Genomic DNA, 21372 nt, shown 5'->3' with positions numbered 1-21372 from the left:
GGACTCCTGGCTTCACAGCAAAAAGCATGGACCAAGGGCAAAATCCGTAAGACACTGCTCAGAGGCTGCGACATTGTGATTTAAAAGAAAAATATACATGTGGTCATTCAGATGACCAAAACACATTTGTCATATATATTTAGTCTTTGTCTACAGTTTCACAGACTCACAGTTCCAAAACCCTTGGAATTTCCTTGGTGTGGACAGTGATAAAGGTGTCTCTTGTTGTGTTAATAAGATGACTTTTGGACCCCACCCTGGTTGCCAAGGGAGCCAACCATGTGACTAGAGGGTTAACTTTCAGTCCCACCTCCCCATCCCTCACACCTCACCTCTGTTGGAGAAGACCCAGACTTTGAATCAATCGCCAATGGCCATTGATTTAATCACCAATGAGTATGTAGTAGAGCCTCCATAAACACCCAAGAGGACAGATTCAGAGAACTTCCAGGTTGGTGAACACATGGAGATGTGGAAAGAGTGGCATACTCAGAGAGGTCATGGGAACTCCTTGCCCCATACCCTGCCTTATGCATCCTTTCCATCTAGCTATTCCTGCATTACATTCTTCTATAATAAACCAGTGATTTAGTAAGTAAAATGTTTCTTTGAGTTCTGTGAGCCACTGTGGCAAATTAACTGAACCTGAGGAGTGGGTCATAGGAACCTCTGATTTCTAGCCAGTCGGCAGAAGTACAGGTAACAACTTGGGCTTGCAACTAGTGTCTGAAGTCCAAAAAAGGAGGTCATGGGAAACTCCAAATTGTAGCAGTCGGTCAGAAGCACAGGTAAGAACCTGGGCTTGCAATTGGCATCTGAAGTTGGCAGGGGGCTAGGGGCAGTCTTGTAGGACTGAACCCTTAACCTGTGGAATCTGATGCTGTCTCTGGGTAGATAATTGAGTTACATTGTAGGACACCAGCTGGCATCCAAGAAGTGCTTGGTGTTGTATGGAAATGCCCCCTACACACGTACACATGTGGAAATTCGGTCCAAGAACCTAATTCAGAAGTGACTTGTCCTTTAACACAAAGCATCCTGAAGGAGAAGAAAGGGGAGGAGGAGAAGGGCAGGAGGGGAAGGGGCAGGGAAGGGATCTCATTGCTGTCTCACCACACGGACCCACGTAATAGCTATCAGAGGAACCCAGAGCTATAGAATTCAGCAAGTAAGGATGTTTGGAGCCATTGCAGAGAAAGAGATGAAGAACTCAACCACTGGTATGAAAACCTCAATTCAGAGCATACTCCTTTCTTCTCTGGGTCGGGGAACCATTTCTTGTACAGTCAAATGAGGCTCTCTCAACAGGTGATCATGTTGAATCCCAGACTCTAGGGCCCAGTAAGACAAACAAAGAAATCCAAGTGATCCCTGAATGAGGTTATCCCTACCTGGGTGAGTGCCACATCACCACAACTCAAAGTGACGCCAACACACCATGCCGCTCTGCAGCTGCCTTTATTTGAGTTGAAAGGACACCTGTTGAGGTTCTGTCTCTAGTAATGACCTTGGGCAAGTGACTCTGGGCTTCCATTTCCTCCTCTATAAAATGGCAAGAGTACCAGTCCTCTCCTCACCCTGAGGTGAGGATGATATAAGTTAATTCATGAGAAGCTTTGGAACAGTGCCTGGCATAAGACAATCACTCAACGAATGGCAGTTATTCTTACTATTATTGTCTGACATACAATTGCTCATTAACTGACACAATGACATGACTTAATGCTGGGTTAGTGAACATGCAACAGGTAGCACAGGCCACCAGTGCTCCCAAATTCCTAGCAGAGAAAAAAAAAAAAAAAAGTTGAACTTGCATAAACAACAGAGAAATGGGAAAAAATCACAACAGTTAGAAAGAATCAACTGCAGGAAACCGGGAGCCTGGCCTTCCAAGAACCATGACCAGGCCACTTCTCACGAAGGAACCTTGCAGCTACAACAGCTCAGGGACCAAAGGGATGGTGGCCCAACCCATGGGCTGCAGCTCTGTATCTCTCTTTGGGATGCAGATCGTGCACTGTGTAATCTGTCTTGTGCACAAAAACATTAACCTCTGGAATCAAATGTGTCTGTTAATAAACCAACATGCCGCTCACACTCGTCAGCCCCCCGCCCAGCGCCCCCACCCCCAACCCCCGGAGCCTCACTGCAGGCACATCTCATTTGTCAGCTGGTTCAACTGCTTAGGCACGACATGATTTGGAAATGTGAAAGATCCCAAATTATCTTATCCTGAGGTGACAAATCAAGTACAGTGCCCACAAGCCCAGACAGTTTACATGCCAAGTAAACAAAACGCCACCGAAGCGAGAGTATCAATCTCCTAACAGTTTAGGAAAAACAAGTTTATTTCTTATCTGAAAGATTAATGAACCAGGTTGGAACCTCACCTCTAATTGTGGCTGAACAGAAATTAGGTGCTGTTTTTAATCTATTCTGCAGTAACATAATAATGTCATGTCACAAAAGTTCATAAAGAAAGGGTCTACACTTATCTTTGGAATTATTTAAAGTACCGAGAGACTAGCCATTAATGTAAAAATTTTACATTTTCCTCAGCTATACTGCTGGTTGTTTTTTTTTAAATTAGGTCTAGAGAAACTGATAAAATATCTTCTTACTAAATAAGACTTTGTTTTCCTACTATAGACATAACTATAAAGAATATATATTTATATAGCATATTACTGGTATATTTTTAACAGCTATTGATACTGTATTTCTTGCTGACACTTTGCTGAGCGTGTTTGTCCCTAGGTTTATATCCTCCACTCAATCCACCTTGCTTCTGGAGCTGAGCTGAGACACAGACCCAGGAAAATCTGGACAAGCGAGGAGGAAATGGAAGAAGGGGAAGAAGGACAGAGGACTCGGCTGCCTTTAGGAGAGATAACCACCAGAGCCAACTGAATGCTTTTGGAGGCTCAATCGCAAAGGACAACACCTTTTCTATCTTAAAATTCTATCAAAAACAGTTGTATATTTTTTAATGAAACTTCACCTGGTTAGAGCTTTTTTCCACATGAAATGCATAATGTATTTTTCCTCCATGTTCCATCAACAAGATCCTGAGTAAGTACCAGGGAAAGATTCATCCTGAGGAAAAATCAATTTGATTAGAGAAGCAACAGACAGTAATGTATACAGAAGAAGCAACACCAACATTTCCTAGTAAATCCCCAACTGGGGAGGTAGGCTGGAGTCTTGGGCCATGACTACACTTCTGATTTGAGCAATGGAATTTGGATACAAGATCAAATTGGATTGTCTGTGTTATATTCATGTGTAAACTGATTTGAAAGGAAAATCATCATGTACCAACACAGAAGTTCAGCCATTAGTCTAGGTGATGAACTGTTCTCACTTAATAGCCCAAGAAATTCTAAACTAGGCTCATCTAAGTGAAATAATCTTCTAGCCTGTGTGCCTGTGTGTGTGTGTGTGTGTGTGTTTATTTTTCAATTGAGATATCATTCCATGTCTGAATTATCCAAGCCATGCATAGTCAACACTTGGCAAACGTTGAGATATATTAATATGTAAAATAGACTTTTTTACTAAGGGGTGGATGATCAAATAACTGCAGGAAACCCTAATTTTAGAAGGAATTAAAAAACTATGGCGGAAGGAAGAAGCCCAGAATATATAATTTCCTTTGTGACCACCTTACTTCTTGTACCAAAGAAAGTTACAACAGGTGCATGGAAACTGCACATCAAAGATTTCTGACTGCCGCCTGAAGCTTCTGTCATTCTGGGGGTGTAGCTATCTGGAACACTCTAGTCAAGCCTTTCTCAGTCTTGTGCTTGTTGGTAGGGGACACAAGTCTGATTCTGCTTCTGAGAGCAGAGGAAAGCATTGAAGAACTGAACTGTCTTTGTCCATGGCTCTGAAATATGCCCAGCAACTAGAAAGCCTTAAGAGAAATCCACAGAGTGAGCATCTTTCTTTCTTCTCACCAATAATATCAAACCAAAAGAATGTATTCATCCCTCACCAATAAGGACAATAAAGAATTGTATGTAAGATCTATATAAAGGCACTAGAATAAGTGCCTCCCTAAAAGAATAAGAAGACAGCACACAGCTTAATGGGGAAGGAAGATCTGGAAGCAAGTAATTAGGTATACTGAGTGTTCCTCTCAGATAAATGAAAAGTGCTATGTGACATGAAAAAGAGATCCAAACCTCTATACAGAAGTCATGGAAGTCTTCATGAAAAGGTGTCATTCAACTTGGATTGTAAATGACAAGCAGGAACTGGTCATTTGGAGAAGCAAGGAAAGAGCATTCTAGCATAAAGAAACAGCATCACAAAGGCACTGAGACATTCAAGTGCAGAATGTGCACTCCATATCTCTGAACAGCAAGCAGTATGGGAGCACAAATAGAAGATGAAACCAGAAAAGTAGAAGACAGGTTCCCAAAATCTTATTTACCATGGTAAAGAGTATGGAGCTATCCTAGGGATGAAGTGGAAAGCCAATGGAAATTTTAAATAAGGGGAGTAATAAAATGAGATTGCATTGCTGGGGGCTATGTAGAGGATGCAAGAAAGGGGAAAACACTTATTGAAGCTTTTGTAATTTTCTAAGTAGGAGATGATGCTGGCCTGATTTGAAGTATTAACAGCAGGAAGAAACAGAAGCAAATCAGAAAGACATTTCTGATTTAGAATTGTAGGACACATTGTCCAATTAAATAGGAGAAATAAAGAAGGAGAGGAGAAATGGATGATGTCAAGATTTTAATCTTGAATGGTTGGATGGAAATTGACATCATTAATCAAGAGGAATCAGGTTTGCACAGACTGAGTTTGAGATGCCAAAGGTAAGTCAAACACCTATGCCCAACAGAGAGTGGGAAATATCAGTCTGGTTAGTAAATATTGTCAGTAGTGGGTCCTTACGACTTACTTAATTCCTGAAATGTTTATGAAGTTTGACAAGTCTGCAGAGAGAGTGAAAAACATAAACTATGTGCTCTTGGAACTTCTATTTCTAGAACAAGTGTAACAAAGAAAAACCAGTGTCAAACATGGTAGGTATCAACACATCTATATCAATATTCAGTTTAAATATGAATGGTCTAAATACACCAATTGAACGGCAGAGATTACAAGAGTGGATTTAAAAACCCAACTACATGTTGTTTATAAGAAATCCACTTTAAGTATAAAGACATAGGTTAAAAGCAAAGGGGTACAGAAAGATATACCATGCTAACATTAATCGAAAGAAAACTACCATAGTTAATTTCAGACGAAAATGTACCCATTCATTGCCAAAAGTATCCTAAGAGGGAAAATCCCCTTTGGCTTAAACCACCATCATCTCTTAGCAGAACACCTTCAATAACTCCTTAATGGGTCCCTTTATATTTACTCCCGGCCTCTAACAATCCATTCTACACTGCAGTCAGTATCTTTAAAAACCCAAATCTCATGTCATCCTGCTGGTTAACATGTTCAATGGCTTCCCCTTATTTTTAAGGCAAAATTCCAAATTTGTTAACACAGCCCCTAAGGTTCTACATGTTCTGACCCCAGCATTCATTCCAGGTGCATTTCACATCATCCTGGCTTTGTTCTCTATACTTCAGCCTCATTAACCCTTCCTGTTCTTCAAACTCAGCCTGTTTCCTTCCACTCCAGGACCTTTACACATGTTGTTCCCTCTGCTTGTAACTCTCCCACCATCACTCCCTCTCCACCTGCCTAGTTAACAGGTCTTCACGTATGACCTCCAAAATTTACCTCTTCCAAATCAGTTCTGGTTCCCCTTTTGCAATTTCCCAGGACCCAGTGCTGCTGTTTTATAGCACTTGCCACAAGTGTACTTCATTAGTGAATGTGAAAATATTTGTTTCATATCTGTCCCTCCTGTTAGATTGTAACAGAGATTTTGTGTCTTCTGTTTACCTCACTATATCCCCAATGCCTGGCACAGCTCCCAAGTCATAACAGGCCCTCAGTAAATACTTAGTGAATGAATTAATGAATAAATGAATGAATGAACAATACCTTTGTAAACATAATTTTAGGACAGTATAAAAGTCAGTATAGGTCATGATTATAATTCATCCAGCCATTCTCTTATTTTTTTCATTTAGATTGTTTTCAAATGTTTACTATTACAGTAAAGATAGAGAGGAAGGTGTAAAAATGAAATAAATTATTATTCAAACATCTGAAATTTCTCTTAGGGGGAAGCTTTCTTCGGGGAAAATCTTTGATTAAGAGTTTGGGGGTCTGTAACTGTGTATGGTGATGGATGTTAACTAGACTTACTATGGTGATCATTTCACAAAATATTGAATCATTATGTTGTATGCCTAAAAGTAACATAATATTGGGTGTCAATTATATCCCAAAAAAATAAATAATTTTTTTAAAGTTTGGGGTAGATTGATATTTTAGGAAGTATATGGCAACTGGTTCCCAAAACTTCAAAGAAGGGGAATTAACTGCTCGTCTAAAACGGAGAGATGAATTTTCTTGTTGTTCTAGAGGGAAAAAGTAAAAGTGAGAAAAGAGGAGAGCCATGATTTAATGGTGGGTACTGACTGGGGACAGGCCATGAGAGGGTCCCTGATCATAAGGCGGCCAAACAAACCCTAGAGAACAGAACATAGTTTGCAGTCTACCTGTCCCCATGAATCTTAACTTTTAAACAATGTTTTTGTTGAGGATTTTTCCCCAGAACTAACAAAGGGCTTGGATTTCATGTCTGGATTGACATGTAATAAAAGAAGCTGTGTGAAAGAAGCAGGAAGCAGGAGGCAGACAGTCGGAACATCTCCCAATTTCACCCTGCTCTCCAAAGGGCAAGGTCAAGAAGGCTGCTCACATCTGGGTTGAAAAAAAAAAAAAAAAAAACCTCTGAAAACAAACCTTTGGCATTCTCTCGATAGATAGATAGATAGATAGATAGATGACAGATAGTTGATAGATAGATAGATAGAGATAGAGATGATTGTCTCTTTTAGAATACATTTCCAAAACCGGAATGACTGGATAAAAGGTTAAACACACATTTAAGGTGAAATTATTTCTAGCAATTTATGTTCCCACTTTTTTTCAGTAGAAAATTCTAAAGAATAAAGCAGCAGCATTCTTAGAAATGGTTGTCTTGGATTACAAATTCCAGTTCCTTCTGGGTAAAAGTCATCTCCCTTCTATTCTTTGAAACTACACACACCATAAGTCCTTAATAAATGACTGTGGAATTAAATTCTTAGCACTCTGGTGCTTAAAACTAGCTATTTTTATATGGACTTTTTCCCCCTGAATTTCTAAGAAGACTGCAATATGTCTTGATTTTTTAGATCATAAGTCCCCCCATTCCCTGACTTATAAATATCTCAAGTCTTCAAAATCACGTTGTGTATTTTACAAGAATCTTGGTTGTGTGAAATTTCCAATTCTGTTAAAAACTTGTTTTTTAAAGGATCTTAACATACCTACTCGTAACTAGCATAATAAATTCACAATGATTACCTAAATCTTTCTGACATTCAAGTAAGATTTTGTTTGTGTTTAGTTTTTTTAAATGTACAATTATTTTTAGCCCGTACTCCTTTTTTCAACCTACTTTGATTTTCCTTTTTACTATATGTTATTAAAAATATAGCCTATATGGTAATTAGCCATATGGCTGACAACACAAAAAAAAAATTAGAACAATAATTTCAGAATTGTTCAAGGAGTCATTTTTTTTTTGGACTCTGTTGACCTAAATTAGAAAAAGAAAATGCATCTTTAAGAAAAAAAAATTAACCTGGAATAACCTTCTCAATAGCCATTTCGTCTTCTATCTATATCTTATCAAAACTTTAAAGGGTTTTTTTTTTTAATTTTTTTTTTCAACGTTTATTTATTTTTTTGGACAGAGAGAGACAGAGCCTGAACGGGGGAGGGGCAGAGAGAGAGGGAGACACAGAATCGGAAACAGGCTCCAGGCTCTGAGCCATCAGCCCAGAGCCTGATGCGGGGCTCGAACTCACGGACCGCGAGATCGTGACCTGGCTGAAGTCGGATGCTTAACCGACTGCGCCACCCAGGCGCCCCTTTAAAGGGTTTTTTAAATCAAAATTATTCTCTTTCTCCAATTGATCCCTTGGCCTAATGTATTTGTGGTTGGCTTAGGGCACAACAATGCCACCTTTAGAAATATATCCTACCGTTATAACCTCACCAAGATTTGTGTACAAGAAGGTTTATTGTATAATCTGTAATATCAAAAATCAGGAAACCATGTAAATCTTCAACATTAGGAGGACAGTTAAATAAATTGCAACCAATAAAAAAAAGAATGAGATATAACTATATGTGCCAATACAAAATTCATTGTAAGACATATTTTAAGTGAATAAACAGCAAAACATTGTGCATATTGTGTGTTTTGTATGTTTGGATTATTTCTACTGGATTATTCATAATAATAAGAAACTCATAATAATTGCTGTTTCTAGGGAAAGCAGGTAGGATGTGGTTTTGAGATGGAAGAAAAGCTTATGTTTCATTGAAATGTTTTCATTTTTTACCATGAACATATATTAGTTTTTAGTTAAAAGTAGACAATCAGATGGAGGGGAGGAGGAACTTTGGGCCTATATTTCATGAAAATAATCAAAATCCTATAAATTTGGACCAATGGTAATCAATCCAAATTGTAGATTAGCTGCTAATTTATCTCTGATCAGCAGCATTTCTACCTCTCACCAGATCTTAGTAAGATTTTAACCGCATGCCAAACAATCATGTACTCAGTCATTCATTCACTGAATCATTCCATCTGTGCTGATTGGGCCTGTGCTCTCCCAGGCCCCATCCCAGGATGCAGAAACCCAGAGGTGAGCAAGAACAGAGACAGGTCCTGACCTCACTGAGCTTATGGTCTGCCATCAAAATAACTGGAGAAATGAGGATGAGTGCTGGGGGAGCACTTGAAAGGGCTTCCACCATTCTAGGCATCTGGGAAGACCCCTAAGGAAGGATGTTTAAGGCGATACTTTTAAGATAAGTGGGAGTTAACTAGGTGACCGGGGAGAGAAAGGCTGTTCTAAGAAGAGATGGGCGGATGGTCTCTAGGAGGACATGGCTCTGGGGCACAGGAGAGCGCTGCATTGAGAGACTGAAAGACATCTAGAGTAGATGAGACATCAGAAGAAAGGACAGGAGCAGTAAGGCTGCAGACACCATCAGGGAGCAGGTCGTGGGACCTCGGACCTCACTCAGATGATGAGAACCACAGCAAGGTTTGAAGCGGGTGTGTTAGTTTCCCAGGGCTGCTGTAACCAATTACCACAAGTCAAGCGGCTCAAGAAAACACTTCTCTCATAGTTCTGGAAATGTACTCTCTCATAGTACTGGAGGCCAAAAGTCTGAACCCCGGGTGTCCACAGGGCCATGCTCCCTCTGCATGCTCCAAAGAAGGACCCTTCCAGACCTCTTCCTAATGTCAGGTGGTTGCCAGCAGCCTTTGGTGTTTCTCAGCTTATAGACGCATCACTCCAATCTCTGCTTCTGTCGTCCCATGGCATTCTCCTCTTTGTGTCTCTGTGTGTCTGTATCCCTGTGTCCCTGTGTCCCAATGTCACTCTTCTGATAAGGACACTGTTCATATTAAATTTAGGGTCCACCTCGATCCAGATTGACTTTATCTTAACTTGATCACAACTGCCAAGACTATTTCCAAATAAGGCCACGTTCACAGACTCCACGTGGACATGAATTTGGGGAGGACACTATCCAACACAGTGCAGCAAGGAAATGATATAATCTGATTTGAATTTTAGGAAAACTATCCTGAAGGTATTAGGGGACAGGGAGGGGGCAAGACTGGGAAGACAGATTAATTTCATATGCATCTTTATTATTTTGGAAATGTGAGGTTTATTTTGAATGTGAGACATTGAGGTAAGTGCTGTTTCCATGATATCTCATTCAGTCCTCATAGAGCCATGTGAAGAAATTCAGAGTGGCGACTTTACCTGTCCACGATCACGCAGCAGATCTTCAAACCCATATCCTGCAGACTCTGGAATCCAGAAGCTTTCCATCACCCCAGGCTCAAAACTGAAAACAAAATGATGAGAATGAGAATCCTTTGACATGGGTTTCCAGGAGGAAGAAACTATTGCCCACTAACAAGGTTCTGTTTGCAAGCACACTTCATATTCCTTATGCAAAGCCAGGGCAAAAGGTGAACAGCCAACATGTCCTGAAGAGCAGTCGTGTTGTAACGCGAAGGAATCTGATGGTTCCAATCACACGGCACGATGTCCAGTGATTCACGCTGGGTCAGAAATGTTCTTTTAAGAAAAGACCTAAGTAAAATCCGTGCTTCACAAACACGAACCCATATTAAAATAAGCCTGCTTTTTATAAGATGAAGAAACTTGAAGCCATTATCTGAAAACTCAGAGGACAGAAATGAATTTGGAGGAAAAAGAGGTTAATTGGTGGGAATTGTTCGGACTGATAGCTGATATTGATCAGAAGCACTGACTGCTGGATCTTCTCCCTCTTAGTTGCTTTACCTCCATAGTCCACAATTTTAAAGGTGGATTGAAATTTTAGGAGACAATGAAGACCAAGGTTTTCTCACTTGAGCTCAGCATTTTTCTGAAGAAGGGAGGCATGAATATTCTGGCTGTAGGTTACAGTTTTCAGCACCTATTACAATTTTGTAATCTCAAAATCTGACCAGAACACCTAACTTTCAATTTTTTCATTTTGTTCCATGTCTTTTCCCTGCAATATTAAAAGAGAAAGGGAAAGAGGGAGGTGGGGGGGGGGGGCAGGGGTCATGCAGAGAAAGGAAAAAAACTGAAAGAAGAAAGTAAATACGAGTTCCCAAAGGGAGGGGAAAACAATAGTCCAATCGACTATTGTGAGATTCATTATCAGTTAAATAAAAATAAAAAATACAAACTTTTAAATCAAGCTTATTTTTTTTTAAAACTGATTCCTAAAAATAAAGAATAAATGTGTTTAAAAGCAATTAATAAGGAATTTTTATCTAGGAAGTGAGCGATTTTTGTGCAGAGGGGGGAAAAAAGGCTCCAGGCTTTGCCTCATCTCCTAGAAGCATCCCATATTCTTAGATGTGACGTTGCCTTGGTAACCACAACTTGGTGACCTCGTTATTTCAACCTAATCCTGCTTTGAAATTATAGTCGCTCCACCCTTTTGCCTGGCTAGCCTGATAACATAATCATTGTAAATGAGGATGGGAAAAAACAGCAGGATACAGTCCCTCCGGTGACACAGGACCAGTCTCACCTTATCATGGAAATAGACGAACAATTAAACGGCATGAATCTAAAACCCTAAAAGTGGATTTTCTTATTTTTTATATGGCTTGTTATGCTTATTTTCAAAACCTACTGGTTGATTCAATAGAGCAGGATATCTTGATGCTACTATATGAAAATGGAAATTTCCTATTGGTGTTAAAAGAAAAAATTAAGGAGAGCTAAACAGTCAAAGGTGAAGTTCTTAATTATGCATTTGTTTTGCCCAACAGCCAAATAGAAACAGGAATCAGAATATAATTTTTTAACAAATAGTGCAGCAGCACCCAGGTTTGCTTGCCCAGCCTGACTTCCTCTGGCTAAAGCCCCACAAATCAGCTGTCCTCTTGAATTCAGATTCCTTCCAGAACAAAGGAGTCTTAGGAGACTGCAATGCCCAAATTCGGAAGGCAGCAAGTGTAAATAAACATAGTTTAAAGGACATGTAATTAACTCATTTGTTTCAATTTGGGTGCTTTGAGATGTCTGTCCTGCTGGGAAACGGAGGCAAATTCCATCCTTTTTCTCGCTCATTTCCTTCTTTTTATTTGTTTCCCCTTTGAGTTCCAAAATGGTTAGGCACAAAAGCACTGGGTTCAGATCTCAATAAAATGTTTACGCTGCGCCCCAGTTCATATGTTGAGGAGTCTAGGGAGCTGTGGGACCCTGTGTCTTAGGCTCCAGGGTGCCCCTAGGCTTCCCCTCCAGGAGAACCTCCCTATTTCTGAGTGCCCCAGCCCAGCTTGACCACTGTCTTTCCAAGGGATCCCAATGATGGTACTTGGGGGAGGGGAAGAGTTGTGTGACTTGGGTATTACAACCCCCCTAAATTCTCTTGGTGGCAAAGATCCCACTTCCTCTGCCTCTCCACTTTGTTCTTCCCAAAGAATAACACTTTGATACGGGTGGATGTGGCATTGGTCTCACAGTTGGGTGTCAGTGATGGCTCACAGGTGAGGGGCCAGTTCCCAGTCAGGGCCAGTATCCAGATGGAAGCCTGGACTATATCTGGATATGCCCAGGGCATAATGCTCTAGGCTGGTATCCCTTCCTCTCTGCAAAAAATACAACTATTACCACTTATTTCTTAGAACTTTCAACAGTGTGAGGAAAGTTGTAACTTCTTAAAGGAACTATGCCACATAAATTAAAGTTTTACTGTCAGAATGACACTATCAAATCTCTTTAGAGAAATAAGTTGGAGGAGTGTGCATTTGACTTAAAAGCATATCTTTCCTTTTTCTGAGAGATGAGTCAAAAGTGGCATTTTATAAAGTGTGAGTTCAAATTACACTTCACGGGGCCACTGGAAGCCCACTCTTCTCTTGCTCACTCTAACCACAAAGAGTAAAAATATAATAACAGCTAACATTTAGGAAGTTCTCACACTATCATTAGCCCCATTTTGCAGAGGAGAAACACAGGCACAGACAGCGAGGTAACCTGCACAGGGTCCCAAAGCCAGCAATGTGCGCAGCACAGCCGAGGTTCAGACGCCCTTAGCTACTCTGCTATTCGGCCCCCATGGAACCTAACTGTAGAGCCAGAACCAATGGATGGACTCGGTGCGTAGGCACATCAAAACTCCCTGAGAAGAAATTTCCAAATAATTCAAGCTGTCCAAAGACAGAATAGATGGTCCCAACAACAAAGGAAACACAAAGTATAAAGTCTAAGACCAAATACCCTTGGCCTCTCAGTACAGATCTGAGTATAAATATTACATCCTACTGCCCTTTAAGTATTCATCAGACGGGATACTTTTGGCCTGGGGGGGGGGGGTTCTTAAATGAATGACAGAGAGAGAGAGATAGAAATTCATTGGCAGATCAAGCACCTGTGTAGGGATGAGCAAAGAAGAGGAAATACACGTGGTAAGATGAAGGTAAGGGACTGATAATTGATAGGTTTTGGTCTAGACCGAGAACCGAGAGAACTCAGACAGTTACCATGAGGGTCCAAGATGACGACTCCTCCAGAAATAGATACAAAGGCACAGATCATGAGATAAACATAAAGAGCTATGATCGCATAATTCGCTGGGAGTGTGGCAGTCTCCCAACCAAGGGACAAAATGCTGGTAGATGAAAGGACTTTACGTACTATTTGAGCCAGAAAGAAACAAGGATGAAAAGGAGGACAAGAGTAGCTGGAGGGCGGAGACGGGAATTTGCGAAGAGAAGGTACAGCAACGGCAGAGCTCAGACAACAAGTGTCCTGGCACATTTCTCAGAGATCTTCCTTCCACTCTGCACCCAGTGGGCTCACAAATCACCAGATCACCTTACCTGTTCCACACCTCCTTCCCTCTGCCTAGAGTCACCTCCATCTCCCCCATCACTCCTCTCGACTCTCCTTCAGCTTTGTGCTTTGAGTTTCTTCCTGCAAAAACCCTTTCTGGACTCCCCCCCATCCCACACACTGAGTCTCTTTCCTTTTCTTCTCCAAACATCCTATCCTTTCCCTACCTCTGTATTGCCATTGTCCTTGCCCTGTGTTCCCTGTCACCACCATCACACCATAAACTTAGAAACCCTGTGAAGGTAAGAACCATGACATATATACAGTGCCTGGAACACTTAGTAGGCACTCAATACATTCATTTATTCACTCAACAAATATTTAGTGAATATACATTCAATGGCAGGCAGTGGAGTAGAACAGAGAATAAGACACAAAAGCTCCTCACCTTCATTCTTGGGAAGAGGAAAGGGTTTTTTTAATCAGGTAAAGAAAAGCCAACAAGACGGTTATAGATTGTTATAAATGGTATGACGTAATTAACAGGATGATGGAATAGAAAAGGAAAATCTTCTTTTAGTCCCACCTCTTTGGATCCTTCGAGAAATCTGTCACCTGCAACCTGAAGCCCCATTCATTCTTCCTTGGGACACTCATGGAGGGCTTGCTAGGCATCAGACACCAAGACCCTCAGGGAGATTTCAGGCCAGTGAGGAGAACCAACAAGTAAGCCAGGGATTCCAATCATGGTTACAAGGGCAATGACAAAGATATTTACCTGGGGCCATTGTATAATGGAGGAGGTAAAGGGATAATACATAGAAGACTGCAGAAAAGGGCTTTGGAAGGGCTTCTGATGAAGGTGACATTGACCCTGATGATTCAGAGCATCAAGATTTCTGGGACCAAACTGCCTGGGTTTGAATCCCACCCCCACCACTTATTAACTGTGTGACTTGGATGAGTTACTTAATCTCTCTGTGCCCTCAGTTTCCTCATCTGTAAAATGAGAGTAATGACAATACCTTACAAGATAGTTGTGAGAGTTAAATCATTTAGTATATGTCAACTATTTAGAACAGGATGAGCACATGTGTTGACCATTATTATCACTTTTCAGGATGTAAGTTAGCTCAATGAAGGGGCACCTCATTGGGTAGCTCAGTCAGTTAAGTGTCCAAGTTCAGTTCAGGTCATGATCTCCTTGTTCATGTGTTCAAGCCCGGCATCAGGCTCCCTGCTGTCAATGCAGAGCCCACTTCAGATCCTCTGTCTCCCTCTCTTTGCCCCTCCCCTGCTCTCTCTCTCTCACTCAAAAACAAATAAACATTAAATTAAAAAAAAAAAAAAAAAAGAGCTCATTGAAGGAGAGTTAGAGAAGACATTCCAGAAAGAATAAAAGAAAGAAGATGCCAGGTCAGTCGGTCAGCAGGCTCTGCCTCTGTCCCTGAATGGTCATGAGGAAGACATTGTGCCCAGCACTGTCCTATAGGTTACGGACAGACCCAGGAGAAATAGAAGATGTGGTCTCTATCCTCTAAGACACTATATCTTAGAGGATATAAACACACAAGACTAAACACATAAGAAAATAATTAAGAAGCGTCCAAGATAACATATAACCAGTGCTGAACTAGGGAGCCAGACACCAGTGATACTAACAAGAAAAATATCAATCATAGTATCCACCTGTTTACAATGTGCCAGGCTAAACACTTCACATGCTTTTCCTGCTCAAGTCAGCCTAGAAATCTAGGTTACATGACTTTCTCCAATGATAAAACCTCCAGGAGATTTCCGAGAAGGAAGAGACGAACCAAAAAGCCTCATGAGAACAATAAAGCTTGAGCAAGGCCTTGAACAAAGGAAAGAATATGAACAGAGAGATGGGGGGATCAGGAACGAGGTCAGGGCAGTCTGATGGAAATATAATATGAGCCACGAATACAAGCCGCATGTGTAACTTTTAATTTTCTAACAGCCACATCTTTTAAAAATAAAAAGAAGCAGGTGAAATTAACTTTACAGAGTATTTAGTTAGCATTTATTTAATGTATTATTTCAACATGTAATCAGTATAAGAAATTATTAACAAGATATTTTTAATTATTTTTTCTTAGAAAAAGTCTTGGAAATCTGATGTGTATTTTACGTTTACAGCACTTACCATTTGCAAGTAACCATATTTCAAACACTCGAGAGCCACACGCAGCTGATGGCTACCATCTTGGACGGCAGAGTCAAGAGGGAGGAAAGAACCGGCATGGACTGGGTCGTACCAGGTTGCAGTCACTTTTCACGCATTATCTAACTTTCCTCACCACCCTCTTGGGAAATACAAATGGAGACACTGAGACTCTAAGAGATTAGTCAACAGCTCAGTAGGATTTAAACCCAAACCCCACCAATTCTGAGCTGGGGCACTTACGCTGGAACCGACTGCAGCAAATGCCCCCAGGGGCTGTGCGCTATGAAGCAAGATGATGCCTGAGCAAGGAGAAACTACCAGATCCCGGGGTCTTCCTCTGAGCGACTTCCTCCCCAACCCCCAAAGCCCACACAGGGCTTACACATCCCTCCTGGATTTGGAAGAGGAGAGGAAAGCAAGCAAGCAAACCTTACCCTTCCCTGTGAGGTAGCACCGAAAGCCCCCGCCCTGCTCCTGAACAGCTAAGCCACTAGAGGGTATGCGGGAGGCAAGGAAGGGCACCTGTGGTCCATAAATATTTAACTTTTGTTGCAGCAAAGTGCAGGATGAGGAAATACTTGGCTGCTTCTCAGCCAGGGGAGCAAGGCTCCCTTAAACCCTTTGCGGGCTCCACTTTGTCGTCAATTACTTTTCTAAAACTATTAAGAGAAGAGAGGGGGAGAGTATAAACAGAATTAACAGTAATTTATGATCTGAAAAAAGACAGCAGGAGTTCGAAATCTGTCTCCATTAGGATACTTTCCCGGCGTTCCGCTGGACCCCCAAGCCACAGGATCCTGTAGGAAAAGGATGTTTATACAGCATTCCTGGCAGGAGAGACGCTTTTCCTTGCTCCCAGAGGGCAAGGTTCAGCCAACTTTCCACAGAGGGGTCTGGCCTGTGCTGAGCCTGCTGCCAGGACCCTGTTCGGGTGTGGGCAAACACTGAGCTGTTTAGATTCTTGTTTTATTTCATTTATTTCTTGCTCAGTGGTCCCGCCCCGATTTCTACAGGGACCTCCAAGCCTGCTCTTCCCCCACCTCGACCATCAGCAAAGCCCACCAAGAGAACTGCCAACAGAGACACTCATAAGCTCTTCAGTGAGAATATTTCTGTGCCCCAGAATTTTTGAGCCAAAGGTTTATTCCATCACCTAAGGCATGTTTTATGCCATGCGGTTTCACTTTGTGGAACTAACTTTTCAAGTCTGGGAATTGCAAAGCCACGATATGTAGCAGCTTGAATTAGAGTCCAAACGGAGAGGCAGCAGAGCTCCAGAATTACTGTTTCTTCTTTTTCTTTGTCTTTTCCTTTGGGGCGGGATGCTGTGGCCCAGCTGGGAACACTGTCTCTGGCACGCGCTTGCGGTCCACTCAATATTAATGATGCAATAAAGTCTTCAGGTGAATTTTGGAGCTAAAGGGAGAGACAAAAAGAAAATTTTGTAAACCACCCCCAGAATCCGTTAGCTGAAGCTCCACACGGTTTGGGCCTTCCTTCCCTAGCCAGTCTTTTGGATCGCTGGCGACCCCAAGTGGCCAATTTAAAATGACAGTTTTGGGGAGTTTTGTTGGATCCTTTTCCCTACAGAAAAGAAACATACTTCAAGGTTTTTTTATTCCCAAATCTTTGTAGCGTTTAAAAACTGCAGAGCTGGATTGAAAAAAAAATTTGTTTAAATGGGGCGCCTGGGTGGTTCAGTCGGCTAAGCGTCTGACTTTAGCTCAGATCACGATCTCACAGTTCATGGGTTCGAGCCTTGGACTCTGTGCTGACAGCTCAGAGCCTGGAGCCTGCTTCAGATTCTGCGTCTCCCTCTCTCTCTTTCTGCCCTCCCCCCCACCCTGTTCATGCTCTGTCTCTCTCTCTCTCAAAAATAAATAAACATTTAAAAAATTGTTTCAACTGCAGAGCTGGAAGGACCATTAATGTCACTTCTCCTGACCATCTCATTTTACAGAAATCCCAGATCCAGAGAGGTGAAGACGGAACCCCAAAATCACACAGCATGTTAGGGTCAAGCAAAGCAGCAGTACAAGCAATGGCTCCAAGAGATTCTACGCAGCCAGATTTTAGTTCCATGATGGAAGAAGAAAATCTTTCCCCAAACCATAAAAGAAAACATTGTTCTTACAGAAGAATCACTATAATCAGGCTGCATGTTCTAACAGATCCGAAGGTTCCCTTAAGGTACACACTTCTTCTTTCCTCTTCTATGCCTCCACCGAAGAGGATGCGTTAAAGTGAATCGTGGTGGGGCCAGCATGGGAGAGAAGGATGTCAGCATTTGGCAAATGCAGGTTAGATGCTTATTCCCAAAGGCTGGGACTTGAGTTTGGCTCTCACTTGCATAAACACTGTCGAGTGGGCATTATCATTCCCATTTTAGAAACGAGAAAACCAAAGCTCAGGGAGACTAACTGACTTGCCCAAGATCAGTTAGCCACCACATCGCAAAAGCAACTCCCTGCATCACTTTATACATGTTTCAATTCAACTGTCCATCAAATGGGGTAATAATGTCCGCCTTGTAGAATCAGAAAATGTTGATATTGGAAAGAGCCCTTAGAAGAGCCCACTTTCAAACAAAATGAAACCCGATGCATAAAACAGACAAAAATGTCTATGAGAAAGTAAATCAAAGAGAACATGGGTACTGTTGTAACGAACACCAGGAAATCCCATTCTCCTTAAAACAGAAACTAGAATTTCTAAGGGTTCACTCCAGGGCAAGTTTCTACTCTTCCACCATATGACACCTTTCCCTTGAGGTGTCTCACTTGGCCTCCTCCTGCCATCAGGAAGCTGGACCCCCCAGAAGGACACTGCCCACCTCTTGGCGTCTCTGTCCCATGTGTGAACAGAATCCCCTTTTCTATCTGCTCTGAGCACCATGGAGACGGTCTGGAATCTCCCCCAGGGCTGCTCCTAAAATTACTGCAGAAGAATAGAGGTGAAGTCACACAGAGTGTGGGAGAAGCCTAAAATCAGTCTGATTGACAGAACATGAAAGTCTGATCCAAATCTTATCAGAAGTGATTCTCTCTAGAGCTGGTAAATCCTGCTCTACTCCAGGAAGGGTCTCGGCTTTAAAACGCTCTATGTATGCTGTTCCAGCTCTTCACGGAAGCCATGTGGCCACATGCTTCAAGGTCTGGGAAAGATTTCTACTCTTTGGTCCAGGAATTCTCCTTCTAGCAGTCCACCCGAAGGAAATCATGAAATAGTTCAGGCAGCAATGTGTATGTAAAGATAATTGTCACTAGCTTATGTTCAACTACAAAAAACAAAAAACAAAACAAAACAGAAGCAAATTATGCAACAGTAGGGTTTATGATGTAACCAGAAGATTGGATGACTATGTAACCATAGAAAACTGATGTTTTCAAAGCATTTTTAATGACACCAAATTTAAAAAAAAAAAAAAAACGCATTTTAAATGGCATTAAGTGAAAAAAAAAAGCAGAGTGCAAAACAGGTGCACATTATGTGACCAAATATTTAAAATCAAAATAAGAGAAGTGTGAGTATATGAAGAAAAAAGATAGAAAGAAATGTTCACCCACCAGAATGTTCACAGTGGTTATGACCATGACTAAGTGGTAAGGTTAATGTTGATTTCTTTTCTACTTACATTTTGCTTTAGTTTTACAGTGATGTTGCATTAATGTTTAATCTGAAAATAAAATATATTTTTTCAAGATATTGAGCCTGTAGCCTAAAACGCTGCTGCATTTTCTGAGGCTCACCCTCCTCACTTCTGCTCTGTCCCCACCTTGCTCCTCTATTTTGGTGTCTTCCTCTCCACCCGCCTCACCTCTGCCCTGTCTTCTGCTTGTCCATCTGGGATCCACATGCATGACCCAGCCAACGGTTAACCCTTCAAGGGGCCCCTCAGAGTCACATTTGTCAACATGCTAGTGCATGTTCTCAATTCCTTATCATTAACTAGAGCAACCCAGTGAAACCCACACTCCCTGTTCCTCTTGGAATGCTTTATTCCTTCCTCCTGGTTGAAAGGCAGGATCCATGTAAATTTGGAATTGATTCTACTTGTATTTATTGAGTGTCCGCTCTGTGCCAGGCCCTATTAGAGCAGAATACAAGAAACAAGGTCCCTACTCTCCAGGAGATGGACAGATAATAAATAAGTATATGAACAAGAAGACTATCAGGTCTGATAAAGCCATGCTAGGAGTGTGTGGGCAGCTACCTGAGAGGGTTATCCTTCAGAACTGTGATGGCAATGGCAAAGGCCTGGGGCAATATCAAGGATGCACGTTAATGTCAAGACATCTGGAAAAGCCCAGCATCTCCAGGGCTCGTGTATTACCAGTGAATGTTAGCATTGGCCAAGAACTCCCAGAAAGAGAGCTAGCTGCAGGATACTTCAAAAGGCAGACGCGTGCACACTAGGCAATGCCAGCTGCCTCCCACTTCCCAGTAATATTCCCTCCCTCCCCTGGCAAGCAGTGTGGGTTAGAGGAGAGAGACCAGAAGAGGGATGTGAAGGGACTTTTTCTATTTCAATATCCTTGCCAAAAAGGAGACTCCTACCGATAGGCTGTAGGTAGCGTGCTGCTAACTTCTCGTGTGTCGTTGTTGCTTTACCAAAAGAATAACAAAAGCTTTATGGGGCACCTGGGTGGCTCAGTCAGTTAAGGATCTGACTTTGGCTCAGGTCATGATCTCATGGTTTGTGGGTTCGAGTGCTGCATTGGGCTCTGTGCTGACAGCCCAGAGCTTGGAGCCTGCTAGGGATTCTGTGTCTCCCTCTCTCTGTCCCTCCCCCGTTCTCTCTCTCTCTCTCTCTCTCAAAAATAAATAAACATTTTAAAAAATTTTTAAAAAAGAATAGCAAAAGCTTTAAAATCACTAGTGGCCATAATGGTTTATCTTTATTGAGTTTCATCAGTAAATACCTCAGAGTCTGAGGTCCTGGGAGCACATCATATGTACACCAGATTTAAGAAAGCTGAGACAGGATACAATGAGAACCCAAAGAGTACACAGAACTTCACACTCACTTCTGCTTTCCCAACACCACATTGTAACACACACTCACACACACACACACACACACACACACACACTCATACTCACACCCATCCCCCTTCCCAGATCATCCATGATGCCCTGTGAACATCCATTCAGAACATTTTCCAACCTTTCTGCAAGTCACAAAGCACTTTTTTCTGGACATAAATAGGGATTTCAACAGGATTTCAACAAAAGCTGTCACTCCGTCTCCACAAAACTCATCAAGCACCAAACAAGAGAGGAAAATGGTTTGAAGCTGATTGTAACAGATTAAGGCAGGACGTTCAGTTCTAAGGAATCGCTGTTTGAGCAGAGTGTCAGATGAGCCGAGGGGCTTGCTGGAGGAAGCAAGAGAGCAGACATAAATCAAGGACACAACACCGCCCCCCCCCCAATGGCTCTCAGGCCCATGGAAAAGTTTCAGAGAAAATCCAAGAAAATGAAAATGGAACTAGCCCCAAATATATCCCAGATGTCCACTTCCAACTCCCAAGGAACAGGAAGGCAAAATAGAATAGAGCATCTTCCAGCTTTCCTAAAAATATTTAAAATGAAAATGAACCCCTTGCAATATGTCGCCCACTAGTCTGGCCTCCAGAATTTACT

Source organism: Puma concolor, chromosome B1 (genome assembly GCF_028749965.1).
Source record: "Puma concolor isolate L17-30 chromosome B1, mPumCon1.1.hap2, whole genome shotgun sequence".
In the NCBI taxonomy this organism is placed as follows: Eukaryota; Metazoa; Chordata; class Mammalia; order Carnivora; family Felidae; genus Puma; species Puma concolor.
This window is presented reverse-complemented; position numbering follows the sequence as displayed.